Below are 18685 nucleotides of genomic sequence, written 5' to 3' on the forward strand. Positions count from 1 at the left end.
GCCAATTGACACGAATCACAAAAACATTTGTCACAGAATCAGGGGAGGATGAGCCGTGGAACCCCCAAAAGCTCCTCAGCATGGCTGAGCAGGACCCGGGAGTGGGGGATGCCCAGGACCCACAGGCCCCCCAGCAGCTCTGAGAAGAGGGACCCCTATAACCCCAAAGGACCCTGGAAACAGGGAACTCCTAGGAGAGTTTTTGGACTTAATGAATTTTGGAGGTTTCTCTGGCCACCAGAATGCTGGTGACTTCTAGAGATGGACTTGGCCAGTGGACCTTCAAAGCCAATGCACTCACATCTTGTTTTTCCCCAAATCAGGATTTCCCATTCCCAGACCTTATCTGGATGGAGGAGAAGGCTGTGAGGAAGGGGAAGGTGCTCCAGGACACTGAGGCAGGTGAGGAAGAAATCACTGCCCCTTTCTCCCTCTCTCCTGCTCCATCTCCCAGCCCAGCATGGCCCCTGGCTGCAGGACAACCCTGCTGCCAACGCTGTCCTGCTGGGGATGGACTGGGGGGATCTCCTTCTCCTTCCCTCTGGCACAGAGGCAAATCCCACCCTCTCCTTGTCATTCTCCCACAGATAATGAGCTGAGGATGAAGACCAGGGAGGGCAAATCCCTGCGGCAGAACCTCGTTGAAGAGGCCGTTTTGAGCAGCTCCATGGCACAGGAATCCAATTGGGAGGAAAAGCCCTGGAGATCCCGCAGGAGGAGGGGCTCCAAACCCAGCCCAGGATGCTCTGAGGGGGAAAGACCCAGCCTGTGCCAGGAAGGCAGCCAGAGATCTGGCCAGAGCTCTGAAGTGGTGGCCAATGAGCAGCTTGATGATGGCAAGAAGCCCCACCAGTGCTTGGAGTGTGGGAAGAGTTTTCTCACGAGCTCCCTCCTGGTCCGCCACCAGATGGTGCACACTGGGGAATGGCCCTACGAGTGTGGGGAGTGTGGGAAGAGCTTCAGGATCAGCTCCCACCTGATCATCCACCAGAGGACCCACACTGGGGAACGGCCCTATGAGTGTGGGGAATGTGGACAGAGGTTCCGGAGCAGCTCCCACCTGATTGTCCACCAGAGGATCCACACTGGGGAACGGCCCTATGAGTGTGGGGAATGTGGACAGAGCTTCAGGATCAGCTCCCACCTGATCATCCACCAGAGGACCCACACCGGGGAACGGCCCTATGAGTGTGGGGAATGTGGAAAGACCTTCAGGATGAGCTCCAACCTGAAACTCCACCAGAGGATCCACAGTGGGGAACGGCCCTATAAATGTGGAGAATGTGGGAAAGGCTTCAGGAGGAGCTCCAGCCTGAAACTCCACCAGATGACCCACACTGGGATACGACCCTACGTGTGTGGGGAGTGTGGGAAGGGCTTCCGTGACAGCTCTCGCCTGATCATCCACCAGACAATGCACACTGAGGAATGTCCCTACACATGCTCAGAATGTGGGAAGAGCTTCATTGAGAACTCCAGGCTGATTATGCACCAGAGGATCCACACTGGGGAGAGGCCCTACGAGTGCGAGGAATGTGGGAAAAGCTTCATCCAGAGCTGCCATCTGATTTTGCACCAGAGGATCCACACTGGGGAGAGGCCCTACAAGTGTGGGGAATGTGGAAAAAGCTTCAGGCAGAGCTCCGCCCTAAATGCCCACCAGAGGATCCACACTGGGGAGAAGCACTATGAGTGTCCTGAGTGTGGGGAGAGGTTTCAGAGCAGATACCGTCTCCTCAAGCATCAGCAGATTCACACAGAATAGAGGCCCTTCCGCTGCCCCGACTGCGGGAGGGGCTTTAAGAGAAACTCCACCCTCATCACCCACCAGCGGATCCACGTTGGGGAGGGGCCCTAACATTGTTCCAAGTGTGGGAAGCGATTCTCCCAGAACTCTACTATGACCCAGCACCAAGGGAGGCAGCAGTAAGGGAAGCCCTACAAGTGCCCCGTGTGCAGGAAGAGCTTTGAGCGCTGCTCCAGCTCCATCCCCCACTGGAGGACCCCCATTGGATGGTCCACGATGACCCTCGTTGGGCAGAGACTTGGTGATCCATAGTCCTGGTGATCCATGTTGGGAAGAAACCTGGCTGGTCATCTCCACATCTTCCTGGCTCACCTTGGGCACTTGGGATACAGCCAGAGAAAAATCCATTGGGATGCAAACCGACAGCAGAATTTCATAGGGGACAGCACAGTTTTTTACTTTCCACCCCAAAAAAATCTCACCTTTTGCATCCAATCATTTCTTCAGGTGGCATCAAGGAATACCGGATGGTGTTGGAGGTCTTTTCCAATCAAAATCATTCCATGATTCCAATTCTCTCTGGCCCATAGGCATTTTTCACAGCCAAATGGTGATGGACTGGAGCAAAAACACAAGATTTTGGAGACAGTGGAGTGGAAATTCCTCTAGAAAAGGTTCTACCCACCCAGGCACATGGATACTCAGCCAGCATGGACACGTAAATTCTTTTATTTTGGCTTTCATTTTCCTTTATTTTTCTTCATCCCTTCACTCAAACAAAGGCATTTAACTAAGATATGGATGGTGACATTGGGGGACATGGGTGGGGATGGGGATGGGGACATGGACAAGGACGTGGGTGTGGACATGGCTGTGGATGGCAATATTGGGCATGGGGGGGGGGTGTCACAGATATAGATGGGGACATGGAGCTATATGGCCATGGATGAGGACAAGGGGACAAGGCAATGGGTTGACATGTCCATGCCATGAGGTGTCCCATGACCAAGGACACCACATCCCCACCACCACCACGATACTGTCCCCTTCATGCTCCCGTTTATTCCCTGCTCTTTCCCTGGCTGTGACACCTCCCTTGCAGGATGTCCCCATGTCCAGGTGACCTGTGTCCCTCAGCCACTCCCAGTGGCTCCAGCAGCAGCCAGAGCCCGTCCTCAGCACGCAGGATCAGCTCGGGCTTGCGGCGCAGGGGTGGCCTCGCCGTGTCCCTCCGCAACACAAACCGGGACAGTGTCAGTGCCACTGCCACCTTCATCTCAGCCATGGCAAAGCTCTGCCCGATGCAGTTCCTGCCACCACATCCCCACTGTCAGTGTCACCCCACTGTGAACCCAGCCAGGGATGGGGGTGGCACCTGGGGACGCTCCTGTCCCCACTCCACCACATACCTGGGGCCAGCAGAGAAGGGGATGAAGGACGACGGGGACCGTCCCTTGCTGTTCTCCAGGCTGAACCTCAGAGGGTTGAACACCTGGGGTGACACCAACACAGTCACACTGAGGGGACACAGCTGTCACCACCATGGTGACAGGGACACCTCACAGGGCAGCCCTACTTCAGGCTCAGGCCAAAGGTCTGGGTTGTGGTGCGTCCCGTAGATGCTCATCAGGCAGATAACTCCTGGTGGGATGGGAATGGCCACTTTAGGGACAGCAGGTGAGGGCGGCTGGTGACACTGGGGACATCCTGGCCGTGCCATACCCTTGGGAATGGCACAGCCATCGTGCAGAGGGATGTCCTCGGTGCAGCCCTGGGACACAGCAGTGACAGGAGGGTGCAGCCACAGGCATTGGCATTGGGAGCGATGGCAAAGCACAGAAATCCTTTCACATTGTGGCCTTGAACCCTTGAAATAACAGGGTTGGGTTTCTCCTGAAGGAAATCTTAGTGAATCCTGTCAAACTGATCATTGGATTCCTGTGTTCCACAGCAGTTTTCTTGAACTGTCCCTTCACTGACTCCATTGCCACTCAGAGCCCATTGACAGAGTTCTGCCCCCCCCCAGGGTGGGCCCTCCAAGGGAATCCCATTCCTCTCAACATTAGTTGAGAACATTTCCAACAATTAGTTACAATGAGTATTTTGGCTGCTTTGACCTTTAAGTTTTCTAAGAATTTTATGACCAATCCCTGGGTGAAACTTAAGAGGTCTTTCTGGTCATCTTGGAGCCAACTGCTGTCTTACTTAAGTGTCTTAAGTATTTTTCTGCACTCCAATGTATAGATTGGTGCTCTCTAGTATTTCTCTCATCATTTTTTGGGAACTATTACTTGTCCAGAAGGGCTGACTGCCTATGCACCAGGGTGAAGTCTAGCTTATGATGCTTCACTTAACTGACCATCCTTTGCACCATATTCCAGCCTAACAGCTGCTACACTGATCTCTTGCTGTGGAACCAAAATGTGGATGCCTTTTTCTGCAGCCTCTTTAGCTGCCCTGTCAGCCAAGTCATTTCCCTATTTTGGCCCTATTTTACTTTGTGTTTGGCCCTATTTGTCTGGTGTGTTCTACAGTGCAGAATTGCAACTTCAGCTGGTTTATGTACCGCTTCCAGCAGGTGTAATATTTGTGTGCCGTGTTTGATCGATGAACCTCGTGCTGATAACAAACCTCTCTCTCCAGACTGCCCCATGGGCAAGGACTACACAAAAAACATACTTAGAATCCATCCAGGTGATCAATTTCTTTCTTTCTCAGTTCCCACACCCTGCTGAGAGCAACCAGTTTGGTCTTCTGCGCTGGAACACCTGATGTTAGAGCCTTGGATTTAACTCCTTTGTTCAGCCTAGTCACTGCAAACCCAGATGTGTTTTCCCTTGTGAACAAAGCTACTTCTGTCCATGTATAGCTCCCAGTCTGGGTTCTCCATCGGGCTCTCCTTCAAGTCCGGCTGGCTGGAATCAACTCCTTTGGTTGCTTGCAGGCAATCATGTTCTGGAATACTTTGGAGGCCAACAGAAACACAGCTGGATTAACAACAGAGGTGGTTCTGAGGGTCCATTAGTTCCACTTGGTACCTGAGCAATTGGCTGGTGTCTTGGTTTGGAAAGATAGCTTTGTGCTAAGGAAGGCAGGAGCCTCCCCTGAAATGGAAAAATGTAAACCCCCTCCCTCCGAATTGTTATAAATTTGAAATTAAGGTGCTCTCAGGCAAAGATATGGGAGCAAGAATAACAGTTCTTTATTAGGGAAGAAAATAAAAAGATAAAATAAACAATGCAGTAAAACAAAACAACACTGACAGAGTCAGAGCACAACCTGACACTCTGTGGGTCAGGGTGTTGGTAGCAGTCCAATTGGAATGGTGGCTGCACTCCTCCTGGAGTGTCAGGTGTGGTTCTGTTGGAGCAGTGATCCTGTAGCAAAGGGTGGAGTCTTCCTCTGAAGATCCAGTAGAAACAGCTGTTGCTCTGGGAAATCCAGTGGAGAAGCTGTCTTGCTGTCCCAAAAATCTCAGATTCTATCCAGGTAGGAATGCTTGGCTCCTCCCTCTGGGCAGAGCATCTCCCAATGAGATGATGTAATTCTATTAGTAACACTCAATGGCTCATTAACAGCAGGTGTCTCCCTGGAGGGAGGATTGGTTTGTGGAAGAGATAAAGAAAAACTGCCCAATTAACAGAAGATAACTGCCACACTTTTAACAGATGGCAAATAGAATACATCTTGCCTAGCAGTCTGGGACAGCTGGGGACAGACAGTGGCCTCCCTTTTGTTCCCAGCCCCGGGGTACCGACTGTGGTACACAGCTGTCAGGCCTTGTCCCAGAGGCAATCTAGGAGCTTCCTGAATTGACAGCACTGTAGCTGTGACTGCTCACAAGCAGCTGAGCCATCCTTGGCACAAGTGAATAATTCAAAAGAGCTTGTGGGATCTGGCAAGCCTAAGCTGGAGCCCTCATCAGTGCTTTCTTGTTTGAATGAAGCGGCATTCCCAAAACTTCATCTCTGCATTCAATTTTCACACTAAGTTTCCTACTAATAAAGGTTTCGGAGATATAGACAAGTACAAGAATTGATGGGTTATGCATAATTTTCCCAGTTTGAATTTGTTGAAGGAATTGGAGGAATGTGTCTTTACAAACTGTGAGTCTGCCTCTAGATAAAAGCAGATACTGGCAGGTGAAAGAAGCAACAGGAGGAACCACACATTTCAGAGGAATGCTACTAATTGACACAGACTGCTGATTATCCAAGACCATGTTAAATCCCTGGACTTAGAAAAGAAGAACAGAGGTGCAAAGAAAAAGAGGGGTGCATATTAGGAGGGGGATATGTATTGGGTGATTTGGGGAGTCTGTACCTCTCAAGTACCTGAGCCAATGGGGAAAGACAGAGGGTGATCTGGATGGGAAAATAGTATTGAAAAGGAGGCTGTGTCCTCAAAAAATTGGAGAGACCCCAGGGTAAACGTGTCATGGCCTCTCCCTTTATTAGAATAAAGTTACAGGACCCTTTTGTCTCCTTTTTGGACATAAACCTCTGGCACTGTGAAGTTTGCATTGCACAGCTGGCTTGAAAAACGGGTGTGTTTCACCAGTCCCAGTGGTACTGACAGTTGTGATGGAATCATCACTTCCCTTGCAGGGTATTTCACACAAAATAGCCAGCTCCTGTGCCTACCAAAACTCCCAGTTTTTCCTTTCCCAGTGTGGCTGTTACCAAAGGCTCTGCTGGGGATGAAACCTCTGGTCCCCTTCACAAGTACCCAGCTATTGCCATGAGGGGGTTTGGAGAAGTCCTGGGTTTTAGGTGAGGACACTTCTGCTTCCAATGTCCATCTTTTTTACAATATGTGCATAGATTTGTTCCCCATCTTTCTAATGAAGGTCGAGGAACTGAACCCCTTCCCCTGCCACGAGACCCACTCCCCCCTTCCTGGGAGCAGCAGTCCTTTGCTGATTCCTTTTTCTTCAGCTGGAATTATTTTCTATTTAGTCACTTCCAGCTGGTTTTCCGTGGATTTGTATGTGCTGCCCATGCAATGTCAAGCAGTTTACCCATATCAAAAGCATCTGTTTCCTGGATTTCCTGTAGTTTTGTTCAAATATCACAAAGGACTATGCTATGCAAATAAGAGCCAGACGACTTTTACCTTCCTCCTGAACTTTCTTTTACCTTTATTGCTTTCTAATCTGTGCCTGCAGCCAGCCTTCTTAGCCCTCTCTGCACTGGGCTTTACAACTGCATTTAAACCTTCTTTCTCTTGCTAACCTAAATGCGTAGAGCAGATGTGTCCAATGCTACACATACAACATCAAGACTTAGGGATTTTCTCTTTATTTTCCTTCTCTAAAGCCTAAAAAAAGGATCTGAAGGTGCTACATTAATATCACAATACTTTTGCTATTCAGGGTGATTTCTCAAAATGAGAAACATTTCAGTTTACATGACTTAATTTAATTTTGTTCTCAATGCAAGAATAACATCAGTTGGAGCAGAATATTATTGTCCCACCACCCATTGCTCGCTGTCATTTTCACCAGCCCGTTCCATCCTTCCACCTTTCCAGAGGCCAGTCCATCACAGGGGATGTCATAAATCCACTCAGTGCCTCCCTCTTGGCCAGGTGTCTGTAAGGTTGTTTTGGAAATGAGTCCCACACTGTGATTAAATTCTTTCATGGGGCACCATGTGCCCATAACACTCATTTTCCAAGCCCAGAACAGTGTCCCAGGCAGTGACATGGGACACAGGCTCTGTCTGCAGTCATCCAGCCGTTGTTCTCACCACCACAGGCATGCAGCACTTGCCCTGGTGGGTTTGGGGTATAGTCAGTCTGCCAGGCCTCCCCATACACGTATTCCAGCTCTCCCTAAACAGGTTTTTGATTTGGGAGATCAAAACTCTTTCATTTGAAATTTGTGAACCCAAATCCTCCCTAAATTAGTGTTTCTCAGCTCCCTAAATTAGTGTTTCAGACAGCAAAATATGCTCACACTCATCTGGGACTCAACGTCCCCTTCACTGACTTCGGTGTCTTCATGTTACTCCTCTACGTGCCTGCACTTTGTACTTTTCTCTCACTTGAGGGAGGATGGAAGCACTGAAAGAGTTAATATCTTTCTTGGGGCCTGCAGATGGTTCCGTGACCCCGGCCAGGCTCGGTCCTTGCGGCCAGAGCTGTTTTACCATGGAGGTTTCTGCAGCGGCTGCGCTGGGGCTGTGTCAGGATGGGCCGCGCTGGGGCAGGGCCAGGATCTCAGCAGCCAGGCCAGAACACAGCAGCAGCACGGCCGGGGCCCATGGCTTCTCCTCCCCCTGCCCGGGGCTTGCGGGTGAACCCCAAGGGTGGCAGAATCTTGGCCCAGCCGGCCCGGCCCGGGGCTGCTCCTGGGGCCCGGCGGATCCTGGCTGGGCCCAGGCTGGCGGCGGGGCAGGGCTCGGTAGCGCCCAGGTGTTGGAAACCGCAGCCATGGCCCGGCCCGGCCTCGGCCCCGCGGCCTCCCCTGCCCTGCCCGGCAGCCGATGGGGCCTGGGGGGCTCCCTGGGAAGGGGCCCGGCCCCACGGCAGGAGCCGTCCGGCCCGGCCCGGCTGAGACGGGGGCTGGGCCAGCCTTGTTACCTCTTTGCCAGACAGAAGGGAAAGAGACCCTCCCAGGCTTTCTCATCTTTAATGTGTGTCTTCACAGAGGCATTTACAGGTTCCTCAGTGGTTTAACAGACTGTCAATTCTCAAAGCTAATTACTGATTTTTTTTTTTCCAGAGACAGAGGAAACTACTAGCAGCTTCTTTTAGAACATCACTTCCATGATGCAAAAGCACCACAACATCACAGAACACAGAGCTCCTTTGTCCATATGTAGTGGTCATGGGCCCAAGGCCTCAAAACCCTTCCTTGGAAGAACTCTGGGTGCTCTCCAAGGTATTTCCAAATGAAAACCTTCAGCTCCTAGTCTAAGGAAATCACCAGAGGACAGGGCCAGCCTGACCTTTCTGTCCTGGCTACTTTTGGCTGGGAGCAATCTATGTATATACAGAATTGAGGAGGCCAAATTTTAGTTTTTGCCATGGCTCTTGGACATGAAAGCTGGTTCTTTTCCGTAGGAAGTAAGGAAGAGAGCCCCACTGTTTCCCAGGTGGATGAGAGGTTACCACCAAAGGCTAAGGGCAGCCAGAGCTGGCAGGTTTTGTTCTGGGAGATACTTTTGCATACAGGAAATATTTTAGGGAGAGTACCAATTTTGGCAATGGGCATCTGAAAAGGTAGATGGTTCTATTCCATAGCAAGGAAAGCATGGAGCCCCAGTGCTCCAGGAGCTGATGAGAGGCAGCCCTTGACATCCCAAGATCAGCCAGACCTGTCAGGTGGCCGCTGGGAGGCCAAGCCAGCCAGACCTGCTCCATGTGCCCTCGGTTCCATGGGGCCCCACAGGGTCCCAATGGTCCCTTGCTTCCATGAGGCACTGAGGTGCCATAATGTCACCCCCTTGGTGACACAGAGCCCTGAAGGGTCAGAATGATCTCCATGGTTCCATCAGGTCCCACAGAGTCATAATGATCTCTGGGTTGCATGAAGCCCTGCTGTGTCACCACGGCCCCTTGGTTCCATGGGCTCCAGTGGTGCCACAATGATCCCCTTGGTTTCATGAGGTCCCCACAGTGTCCCAGTGATCTCCATGGGAAGGAAAGAACCCAGCCCCAGTGTTGCAGGGGCAGTCACCAGAGGCCAAGCCAGCCAGACTTGATGGTACTGGCAGATTATGCCTGGGAGCAGCCCTTGGGTATAGGGAATTTTACAGGTGGAATCCCAATTTCAGACATGGATACCTGGGGAAGAAGGACAGTTCTTTTCCGTAGGAAGGAAAGCACGGAACACCGGGGTTTGAGGGGCAGATGAAAGGCAGCCATCAGAGGCCTAGGCCAGCTGGACGTCTCTATCCTGGTAGCTTTTGCCTAAAAGCAAATCTTGGATAGAGGGAATTTTGGAGGTGGAATCCAAATTTTAGCCATTTCTGCATAGATAAGAAGGGCAGTTCTCTTCCATAGGAAGGAAAGCGCAGATTCCAAGGGTTTCAAAGGCAGAACAGGAGAGAGATGGCTCCTGGGAGGCCAAGCCAGCCAGACCTGTTTGTCCTGGCAGCTTTTGTCAGGAGGAATCCTTGGATACAAGGAATTTGGGAAGAAGAATCCCTTTTTTGACCATGGACCCCTGGAGAAGAAGGATGGTTCTTTTCCACAGGAAGAAAAGCCCAGAGCCCCAGTGTTTGGAAAGCAAAACACTGGCTGAGAGGCAACCCCCAAGAGGACAAGGCAGCCAGACCTGTCTGTCCTGGCAGCTTTCACTGAGGGGCAATCCTTGGATGTATGGAGCTTTGGAGGTAGAATCCTGTTTTTGGCCTTGGGCACCTGGTCAAGATTTATGGGTTTTTCCCATTGGAAAGAAAAGCACAAAGTCCAAGTGTCCTGGAAGATGAGAGGTGGCCACCCATGGGCCAAGCCAGCCAGACATCTCTCTCCTGGCACCTTTCATCTAGGGGCTATCCTTGGATATAGAACATTTCGGAGGTGGAATCTCAATTTAGGCCATGGGTGCCTGGCCAGGAAGGAGAATTCTTTTCATTAGGAAGGAAAGCACAGAGCCCCAGTGTTTCTGAGGAAGATGAGTGACAGCCCTCAGGAAGCCAAGGCCAGCCAGACTTGTCACTCCTGGCAGCTTTGGTCTGGAAGCTATCCTTGCCTATAGGGAATGCTGGAGGCTGATGCCCAATTTTGGCCATGGGTGCCTGGTCGAGATGGATGTTTTTTTTCCCATAAGAAAGAAAAGCACATGGTCCCAGGGTTTCAAAGGCAGATGGGAGATGGCCCCTGGGGGGCCAAGGCAGCCAGATCTGTCTTTCCTGGCAGATTTCATCTGGGAACAATCTTTGCATATAAGGTAATTTGGCAAGGAATCCCAGTTTTGGCAATGGGCCCCTGGAGGAAAAGGACATTTCTCTCTCACAGGAAGGAAAGCCCAGAGCCCCAGTGCTTCAGGGACAGATGAGAAGCCGCCCTCGACATGCCAAGGTCAGCTAGACCTGTCAGGTGGTCCCCAGGAGGCCCAGCCAGCCAGACCTGTTCCCTGTTCCCTTGGTTTCGTGGGACCCCACAGTGTCCCAATGGTCTCCTTGGTTCCATGAGGCCCTGGAGTGTCACAATGTTCCCCTTGCTTCTGCAGTGTCACAATGGCCCTGTGCTTCCATGAGGCCTTGCAATATCACAATGGCTTTGTGGTTCCACAAAGCCCTGATGTGTCACCATGGCTCCTTGGCTCAATGCGCCTTCGCTATGTCACAATGGCTCCTCTGTGACACTACAGGATCCACAAGGTCACCATGGACCCTTGGTTCCTTGGCACCTCCGAGTTTCACAGTGGTCTCCTTGATTCTATGAGGCACCACAGTGTCACATGGCCCTTTGGTTCCATGAGGTTTTGTAGTGTCACCGTGGTCACTGTCAGAGGCTGCATGAGATCAATGTCCCGAGACACCTTGGGATGCTCGGAATGCCCATGTGGGGCCAGGGCCGGGTCAGGCCTTGGCTTGTGGTGGGACAGAGCCCCGCCCCCAGCCCTGGCACAGCTGTCAATCACAGAACAGAGGTGCAATCACACGCTAGCACCTGCTGCCTGCCCTGACTCTGATTGGCCAAGCCACTGGCAGTCCCACCTCAGGGGCGGACCCATGAAGGCCCAGGGGGTTAAAAGCCAGAGCACGAGGCCAGCCCATGCTCTGGATCCTTCCTTCTGCTGGGGTTTCTCTGTCAGCGATGCTGGAACCTGAACAGCTGGTACCTATGTGCGTGTCTTTCTATAGATCTGTCTTTCTGTTGTTCCCTGTTTCTTGTCCTTCTAATCCTAATTATTTGGAACATTTTTTGGGTAACTTAGCATCTCAAGGGTTCAATGTTTTTAGGTTAAATGTGTGGGAATCCAGAGCACAGGGAATATTTCTCTGTCTGCTTTGAGGGGTCCTGACCCCCAGAGAAACACTGCCTTTAACATTCGTCCATTGAGAGGACTTCCATGACTTTGAGATAGATTAGAATTCACCAAAGTGTGAAATAGGTAATATAGAGTAGTATAGTATGTTACTTGGGTGAGAAATTTAGGTTTTGGGATTTTTAGTATGGTGTAGATAGGAAGCAAGATGCAGGAATTTGGTTATAGTCCCTGTCTTCTTCTTCTTCTTCATCTGCTCCATTTTCTGCAGTGTTGGTGACAGAGGATGACTGGTCAAGGCAAGCACAGTGGAGAGGTTACGTGGACTGTCCAGGGATGAGTTCTTGGTAGGTAAGTAAAAATAATGCATGCCTTAAGAATTAATTGGATGAGACAACTTTAAAAGACCTTGAAACTGTATATTTTGGGACCATTTTGCAGTGCTTTTCCTGCACGCTGAGCCTGGTCTGCACAGCATGCAAAACTTTAGATAAGATAAAAGTAAAGAAGAAGCTGAAGACCAAAAAAGTCCTGTGCATTTCCTTTTCCCTGGCACAGAACTACTACAGGAGGGTTTCCCCCATCCTGGGAGCCCCCAGAAGGGCCCAATGTAAAACAAACATTAATAACTGGTGCCCTGACAATGTTTGTAATAAGTTGTTTTTTCCATAAAGTTGTTTACTGCAGGGTCTTGTCTTCATTAGCCGAGCATGTGAAATGTGTTGGTGAAATGACCAATGAGGTCCACTAGTAGCAAACCAAGGTATAAAAGAAGAGGATTGAATAAACTGGTAGATTTCCGCCCTTAGCCTTCTGAGTCTGTGTCATCTCTGACTCAATGGTGACTTTTTGGGATCTGTGGGGGATATTGGGGATCTTTTCCGTACCTCGAAACCCAACAGGAGTCTCTCCAATAAACTTTGCCTGAAGCTCCCACTGTGCCCATGACAGGAACCCCTGGGAGTGTCCAGGACATCCTGGCTCTTTAGCAGCCTGGGGACTCCTGGGATGTCACCGTGGAACCCCCGTGAGTGCCTGTGACAGATCAGTGCCTTTGCAGCCCAAGGTGCCCTGGGATGTCACCATGGAATGGCTGTAACTGCCTCTGACCACAGGGCCTTTACCATCCCCAGAAACCTCTGGGAGGTGTCCATGGATCCCCTGTCTGCCTGTGACATTCCAGCTCTTGAACAGCCTGGAGACTCTTGGAAAGTCCCCATGGAACCCCTCTGAGGGCCTGTGACAAATCTGATCCTTAGCAGGCAACCATCACCTGGACCCTGTTGCTATGTGTCATGGGATCCCAGATCCACAGAATTGGCTGAGCTGGGAGGGACCCATCAGGATCCTGGAGTCCAACTGCAGGCCCTGCACAGGACACCCCAACAATGCCAGCTTGGGCCTGGCAGCGCTGGCCAAATGCTTCTGGAGCTCAGAGAGCCCTGGAGCTGGGAGCCTTCCCTGGGGAGCCTGGGCAGTGCCCCAGCAGCCTCTGGGGAAAAACCTTTTTCTGAGATCCAATCTCAGCCTGCCCTGACTCAGCTGTAGCCGTTCCCTCCAGTCCTGTCCCTGGGCACCAGAGGGAAAGAGGTTCCCACAGCCCCAGCCAGGGACCCGGTCCAAAGGCTGTTGCCTTGGCCACTAGGGCTGGGACCAGCTGGGATGCTTGGTTTCCACAGTCTGGAGTTCAGGAATGGGATTCCCCAATGTCCTGCTCCTACTAAAACCGTGTTGCCGCTCGCTGCCCCCCCACCTCCCATGGAAAGCACAAAAGGCAAAGATCCATGGCTGGGAAAAAAACCAATTTATTGGGAAAAGCAATGTGATTACATCGGGGCACAAAGTCCTTATGTTGCAGTCATGCCTCTCGCAAGGCTCCCCTTACCGGTGACTCCGCAGGTGTCTGGTGAAGTTAGAGCTGTCTGAGAAGCTCTTCCCACACTGGGGACACTCGTAGGGCCTCTCCCCAGTGTGGATGCGCCGGTGGGTGACGAGGTGGGAGTTTTGCTTGAAGCCCTTGCCACAGACAGGGCAGCGGAAGGGCCTCTCATCTGTGTGAATTCGCTCATGCAAAAGGAGATGGGACCTGGCGTGAAACCTCTTACCACATGTGGGGCAGTCATAGGGAAGCTCTCCAGTGTGGATGCGCTGATGGCTGAGGAGATTGGAGCTGGTGTGAAACCTCTTCTGGCACTCGGGACACTCATAGGGCCTCTCCCCACTGTGGATGCGTTGGTGGTTCATGAGTTGAGATCTCCAGCTGCAGCCCTTCCCACATTCCCCACACTTGTAGGGCCATTCCCCAGTGTGGATCATCTGGTGGCAGATCAGGGTGCTGCTCTGCCTGAAGCTCTTCCCACACTCCAAGCACTTGTGGGGCTTCTCTCCATCATGAAGCTGCTCCTGGACCATCAGTGACGAGCTCTGGCTGAAGCTTTGCCCACCTTCTTGGCACTCGGTGCGTCTTTCCTTTTCAGAGCACCCTGGGCTGGGTTTGGAGTCCCTCCTCCTGTGGGATCTCTGTGGCTTTTCTTCCCCATTGTATTCCTGTGCTGTGGAGCCACTCAAAATGGCCTCTGCTACAAGGTTGTGCCATGGGGCTTTGTCCTCACTGGTCTCCATCCCCTGCTCCTTCTCTGGGGGAGCAAGGACAAGGAGAGGATGGGATTTGCCTCCATGCCAGAGAGAAGGGGAAAGAGATTCCCCCAGTGCATCCCTGGCAGGACGGCATGGCCAGTGTTGCTGTCCTGCAGCCGGGGGCCATGCTGGGCTAGGAGATGGAGCAAAGAAAAGGGGGAAAGGGGCACTGACTTCCTCCTCACCTGCCTGCATGTCCCAGGACATCTTCCTCTTCCTCACAACCTCCTCCTCCATCTGGCAAAGGTTTTGGGATGGGAAATTCTGGTTTGGGAGGAAAACAAGAGATGAGTACACGGAGTTTTGTACTGGTTTCAAGGCAAACCACAGGGAGAGTCTAAGTGAGAGTTACAATTTAAAAAGAAAATGTAGATCAAGACAATGATACAGAAACACTGCCTTAAACCGACAGAGTCAGGATATAACCTGGCACCCTGTTGATCAGGGTGCTGGTAGCAGTCCCACTAAATGGTGGCTGCAGTCCTGTTGCAGTGATGATCGTGATTCTGTCGAAGCAGTGATCCTGTAGAAGGGTCTGGTCTTCCTCTGAAGGTCCAGTGGTGCTTATGGAGCTCTTGTCCTCTGGGAATCCAGTAGGCAAGGTGCTCCTGGGGCTGTAAGCCTCAGCTTATATCCAGGTAGGAATGCGTGGCTCCTCCCCCTGGGCGGAGCATCCCACAATGGGATGATGTCATTTTACCAGTCCTGCAGGGACACTCAATGGCCCATTCACAGAAGATAGCCTCTGGGGATGTTATCAGGGCTGAGTCATGGAAGAGAAAAAGAACACTGCCCCGCCTGTTTATAACAGTTTCTAAAGGTGGTGATGGAAAACATGCATTTGGTTACATATTGCACTGCAACCTGAAACAGTGGGGTAATCCCTGCTGGGGGGGTGAGCACCACTCCCCTTACCCGAACTGGCTCAGGTGTAAAACCCTCACCCTGGGAAAGCCACACACACAGGGGACAATGTCACACTTGCCTCACCCCATGGGAGGTCTCTGTCCCTGTACCTCCCTTGTTCTCCCCTGCTTTTCTCCTTCTTTCCATCTCTCTCTCTACCTCACATTTCCTGTTCAATACTATCCACTTTGGATTTGGTCTCATTAGCACCTTAACTGGGAAAGAGGCATCTCTCTAACAATTTTCTTAAACAGATTGTGACATTATTTTGGCACAGTGAGTTTAGGCACTGTTGTCTGACCCTAAGTGCCTTTGACAACAGCATATTTCCCTCCTCTGAGGTGGTTGTGGTTCTGTCTGAGGAAGTCTTGCAAAATTGGACGGCGCTTCTTCTGAGGGACTTGTGGGAGAACTGATGAGGAAAATGGCTGCTGTGGCTGGCCATTGTAACAAAAATATTTTGTTGTCCTCCCTTGAAAATTTTATTAAAATCACTGGAGGAAAGGGAGCAAATGATACCAGCAAGACTGACAAGATTCATTCACCCCAACATGATGAATGCAAGGCTGCTAGAAGTTCCACAGGAAGCCTAGCTCAAGTAGCTAAATTCCTAAATTAGTCCTGAATTCACAGGCTTGGAGACTTTGCCACATGTGAAAATCATAAGTGTCTTCGTCCCTGTCACCTTTGTCACAGGTATACAGAGTTTTTCCTTCCTTTTAATAATCTTGGGCCAAATTTCCATCTTTTTTTTTTTTTTGGAACCTGCCAGCTGCCAAGCTGGAGCTGTGCAGGAACCGATGAAACTTGGAATTGTCACAGAATTGCTCCTATTGGCAGTTTATTAATGTTTGGGATTTGTTTACATTTCCATCAGAAGTGACTTGTGGCAAGAGCAAATGTTCCTCAAGGCATTTAACGTGGTGTTAAGTTTGATTTCTGCCAAGTTGATTTTGTCCAGTGCCCAGGGGATGCTTGAGGCATGCTTGGGAGGGGCTTGGGGGGATTTTGTCCCTGTCCCTGTCACCCCAGGCCATTCCTGAGGTGGTCTCCATCATTCTCATCCCAGGGAATGCCTGGGGGTCTCCCTCACTCTCACCCTCTGGCATGGGGTGCTCGGGGCAGTCTCTGTCCCTCTCAGCCCAGGAGATGCTCGGGGGTCTCTGTCCCCTTGTCCTGGGGGATTCTCAGGGGTCTCCATCCCTCTGGCCTCAGGGAATGCTTGTGCAGGGCTGGAGACCAGGGGCTTTGTGTCCCTCTCACTGCTGAGAGTGCTTCTGGCTGGGGGGGCTCTCCGACCTTCTCATCCCTGGGGAGGCTGTGGGGGGGTCTCTGTCCCTCTCAGCCCTGGTGTGACCCCTGCCCAAACATCATCGGGGTCAGAGGGACAGAGACACCCCCAAACCCCCAGAAGGGCTCGACCTGGAATCATGCTCATACCCTCTTCATCTGTTTAGCCCAGAAATGAGTTCTGCACCTTTAAGGCAGGTTCTGAGAGCGAAGGGAGGGAGGAAGAAGCGAGCAGTTTGTTTTACAAACTGCACTCACTCCTCCACATTCCAGCTCCTGGAGGGACAGATGGTGGGATAGGGCTCTCCTTGGCTTTTAGGCTTTTTTTAGCTCTCTGAGGCAGACAAGTTCCCTGGACTGTGATATTTCTTTTTCTTTGGAGCTGTTTTAACCTGCTCTGGACTGAACACCCAGAAGGGCACCTGAAGCTCATAACTGTGGCCCACTGGGCCGAGCCTGGGCTGTGGCTTTTCCAGTGATGGAGGAACTGATAAGAGACAGATAAGAGACTGATAAGAGAATGAGTGAGGTGAGCTACAGCCCAGGGAGGGACTTGCTGAGTTTGTCATCTCTTTAGGAGTGGCAAGAGGTTTTGTGGTTTAATATTGGTCATCTGCTCTGCTCGTGAATTCTTTGCCTGTTAAATAATCAGGTTTTTTCTACTTTTCTCCAAGGAAATCTTTTCCCGAACTGGTTGGTGGAGGGGCCGCTTGAATTTGCTTTCTAGTGGAATCCCCTTTTTGAGGTTTTCTCCCAAATTTGCCCTAAACCAGGATAGGGCAGTGGGGAGAGGAGAGAGCCCCAAGTAACTGGATTGGGTGGAGACTGGAGACGGGGACCCTGGGACCCCGAAACCCCCCAGCATCCCTAAGCAGGACCCTGGAGAGGGGGGATCCCCAGGAGCTATGGGATCTTTGGCAGCCATGAGAGGGGGGTCCACCAGAACCCCAGAGAGATGAGACTGGAATTGGGACACTCTTGGTGGCTTTTTTTAGATTCACTTTTGCTTTTTGAAGGTTTTCATGGACAGCAGGTGACTTCTAGATATGGACTTGGGTGGAAGACCTTCAGCCTTTCTGTGCTCATCCCTTTTTTTTCCCCAAAGCAGGTTTTCCCACTACCAAACCTTGGCCCAATGGAAGAGAATGCTGCAAGGAAGCAAAAGATGCCCGAGACACTCAGGCAAGTGAGGAGGAAGTCAGTGCCCCCTTCCCCCTCTCTCCTGCTCCATCTCCCAGACCAGCATGGCCCCCGGCTGCAGGACAACCCACTGCCAACGCTGTCCTGCTGGGGATGCACTGGGGGATCTCCTGCCCCTTCCCTCTGGCACGGAGGCACATTCACAGGCTCTGGGGCAGGAGGAGGTACCATGGGTGGTTTGGGGTGCGTGGCTCGGCTGCTCCTGGCGCGGTTCCCCTGAGCCACCAGCATGGCTCCGCCAGGCCCCCCCACCAAGGCGCTTGCTGGAGGTTCTTTAGCAGAAATGCTGGTAAATTTACCATCTGGAATTACACTAAATACAATTTCAAGAAGCTTCTGGTTTGCTGGGCAGTTTGCCGAATTACACATTGTTGTTTCTTTCAGTAAAACTTCACTTTAAAAGGTCTTAGTAAATTTATGCTTGCATAAAATTTGTGGCTACCATGGGCTTCTCTCAAAACTAAATTACATAAAATCATGACACATTTATTACATCCTTTTAATCCCTCCAGTAAATACATCATGCTGTTATTTCATTCACAGATTGTTCAACTTTTTCAGTGCCTTATTTCTATTAATAGCATCAGAATAAGTTAAATTTTGTTGTATGTATAACTTCTAATGATATTAATTTTTGATTCTGTGATGTTTAATTTAATGTAAATTCAGGGGTGACAAAATTAAGCAAAGTTGAACATTATTGTTAGATTTGAGCCATGTTAAGTTACATTCTATTAATTTGAAATCCTGTTGTTCTGGATTGACAGATAATGTGTGTATTGTATTTGCCATCTGTCAGAGGTAGGGCAGTTGTCTTCTGCTAATTGGGCAGGTTTTTTATCTCTTCAACAAATCAATCCTCCCTCCAGGGAGATATCTTTTGTTAATGGGCCATTGAGTGTAACTGCAGGACTGATAAAAATTACATCATCCCACTGTGAGGTGCTCTGCCCAGAGGGAGG

General features: G+C 50.9%; 2 long non-coding RNA genes and 1 pseudogene across 2 annotated transcripts; 2 read left to right on the plus strand and 1 right to left on the minus strand.

Moving 5' to 3' along the window:
• Window positions 1-288: 288 nt before the first annotated feature.
• LOC135292969 (zinc finger protein 501-like) lies at window positions 289-2564 on the plus strand (annotated as a pseudogene).
• A 4587-nt stretch (window positions 2565-7151) lies between these two features.
• Window positions 7152-11163, minus strand: LOC135292971 (uncharacterized). The gene is made up of 2 exons (XR_010355110.1): window positions 10826-11163; window positions 7152-7340 (listed from the first exon to the last, which is right to left on the minus strand). It is a non-coding gene; the product is annotated as an uncharacterized LOC135292971 (long non-coding RNA).
• Window positions 9100-12554, plus strand: LOC135292970 (uncharacterized). Its single transcript, XR_010355109.1, has 3 exons — window positions 9100-9458; window positions 10715-11547; window positions 11962-12554. It is a non-coding gene; the product is annotated as an uncharacterized LOC135292970 (long non-coding RNA).
• Window positions 12555-18685: the final 6131 nt, after the last annotated feature.

The sequence above is a fragment of the Passer domesticus genome, unplaced genomic scaffold (genome assembly GCF_036417665.1).
Source record: "Passer domesticus isolate bPasDom1 unplaced genomic scaffold, bPasDom1.hap1 HAP1_SCAFFOLD_60, whole genome shotgun sequence".
NCBI classification, from domain to species: domain Eukaryota; kingdom Metazoa; phylum Chordata; class Aves; order Passeriformes; family Passeridae; genus Passer; species Passer domesticus.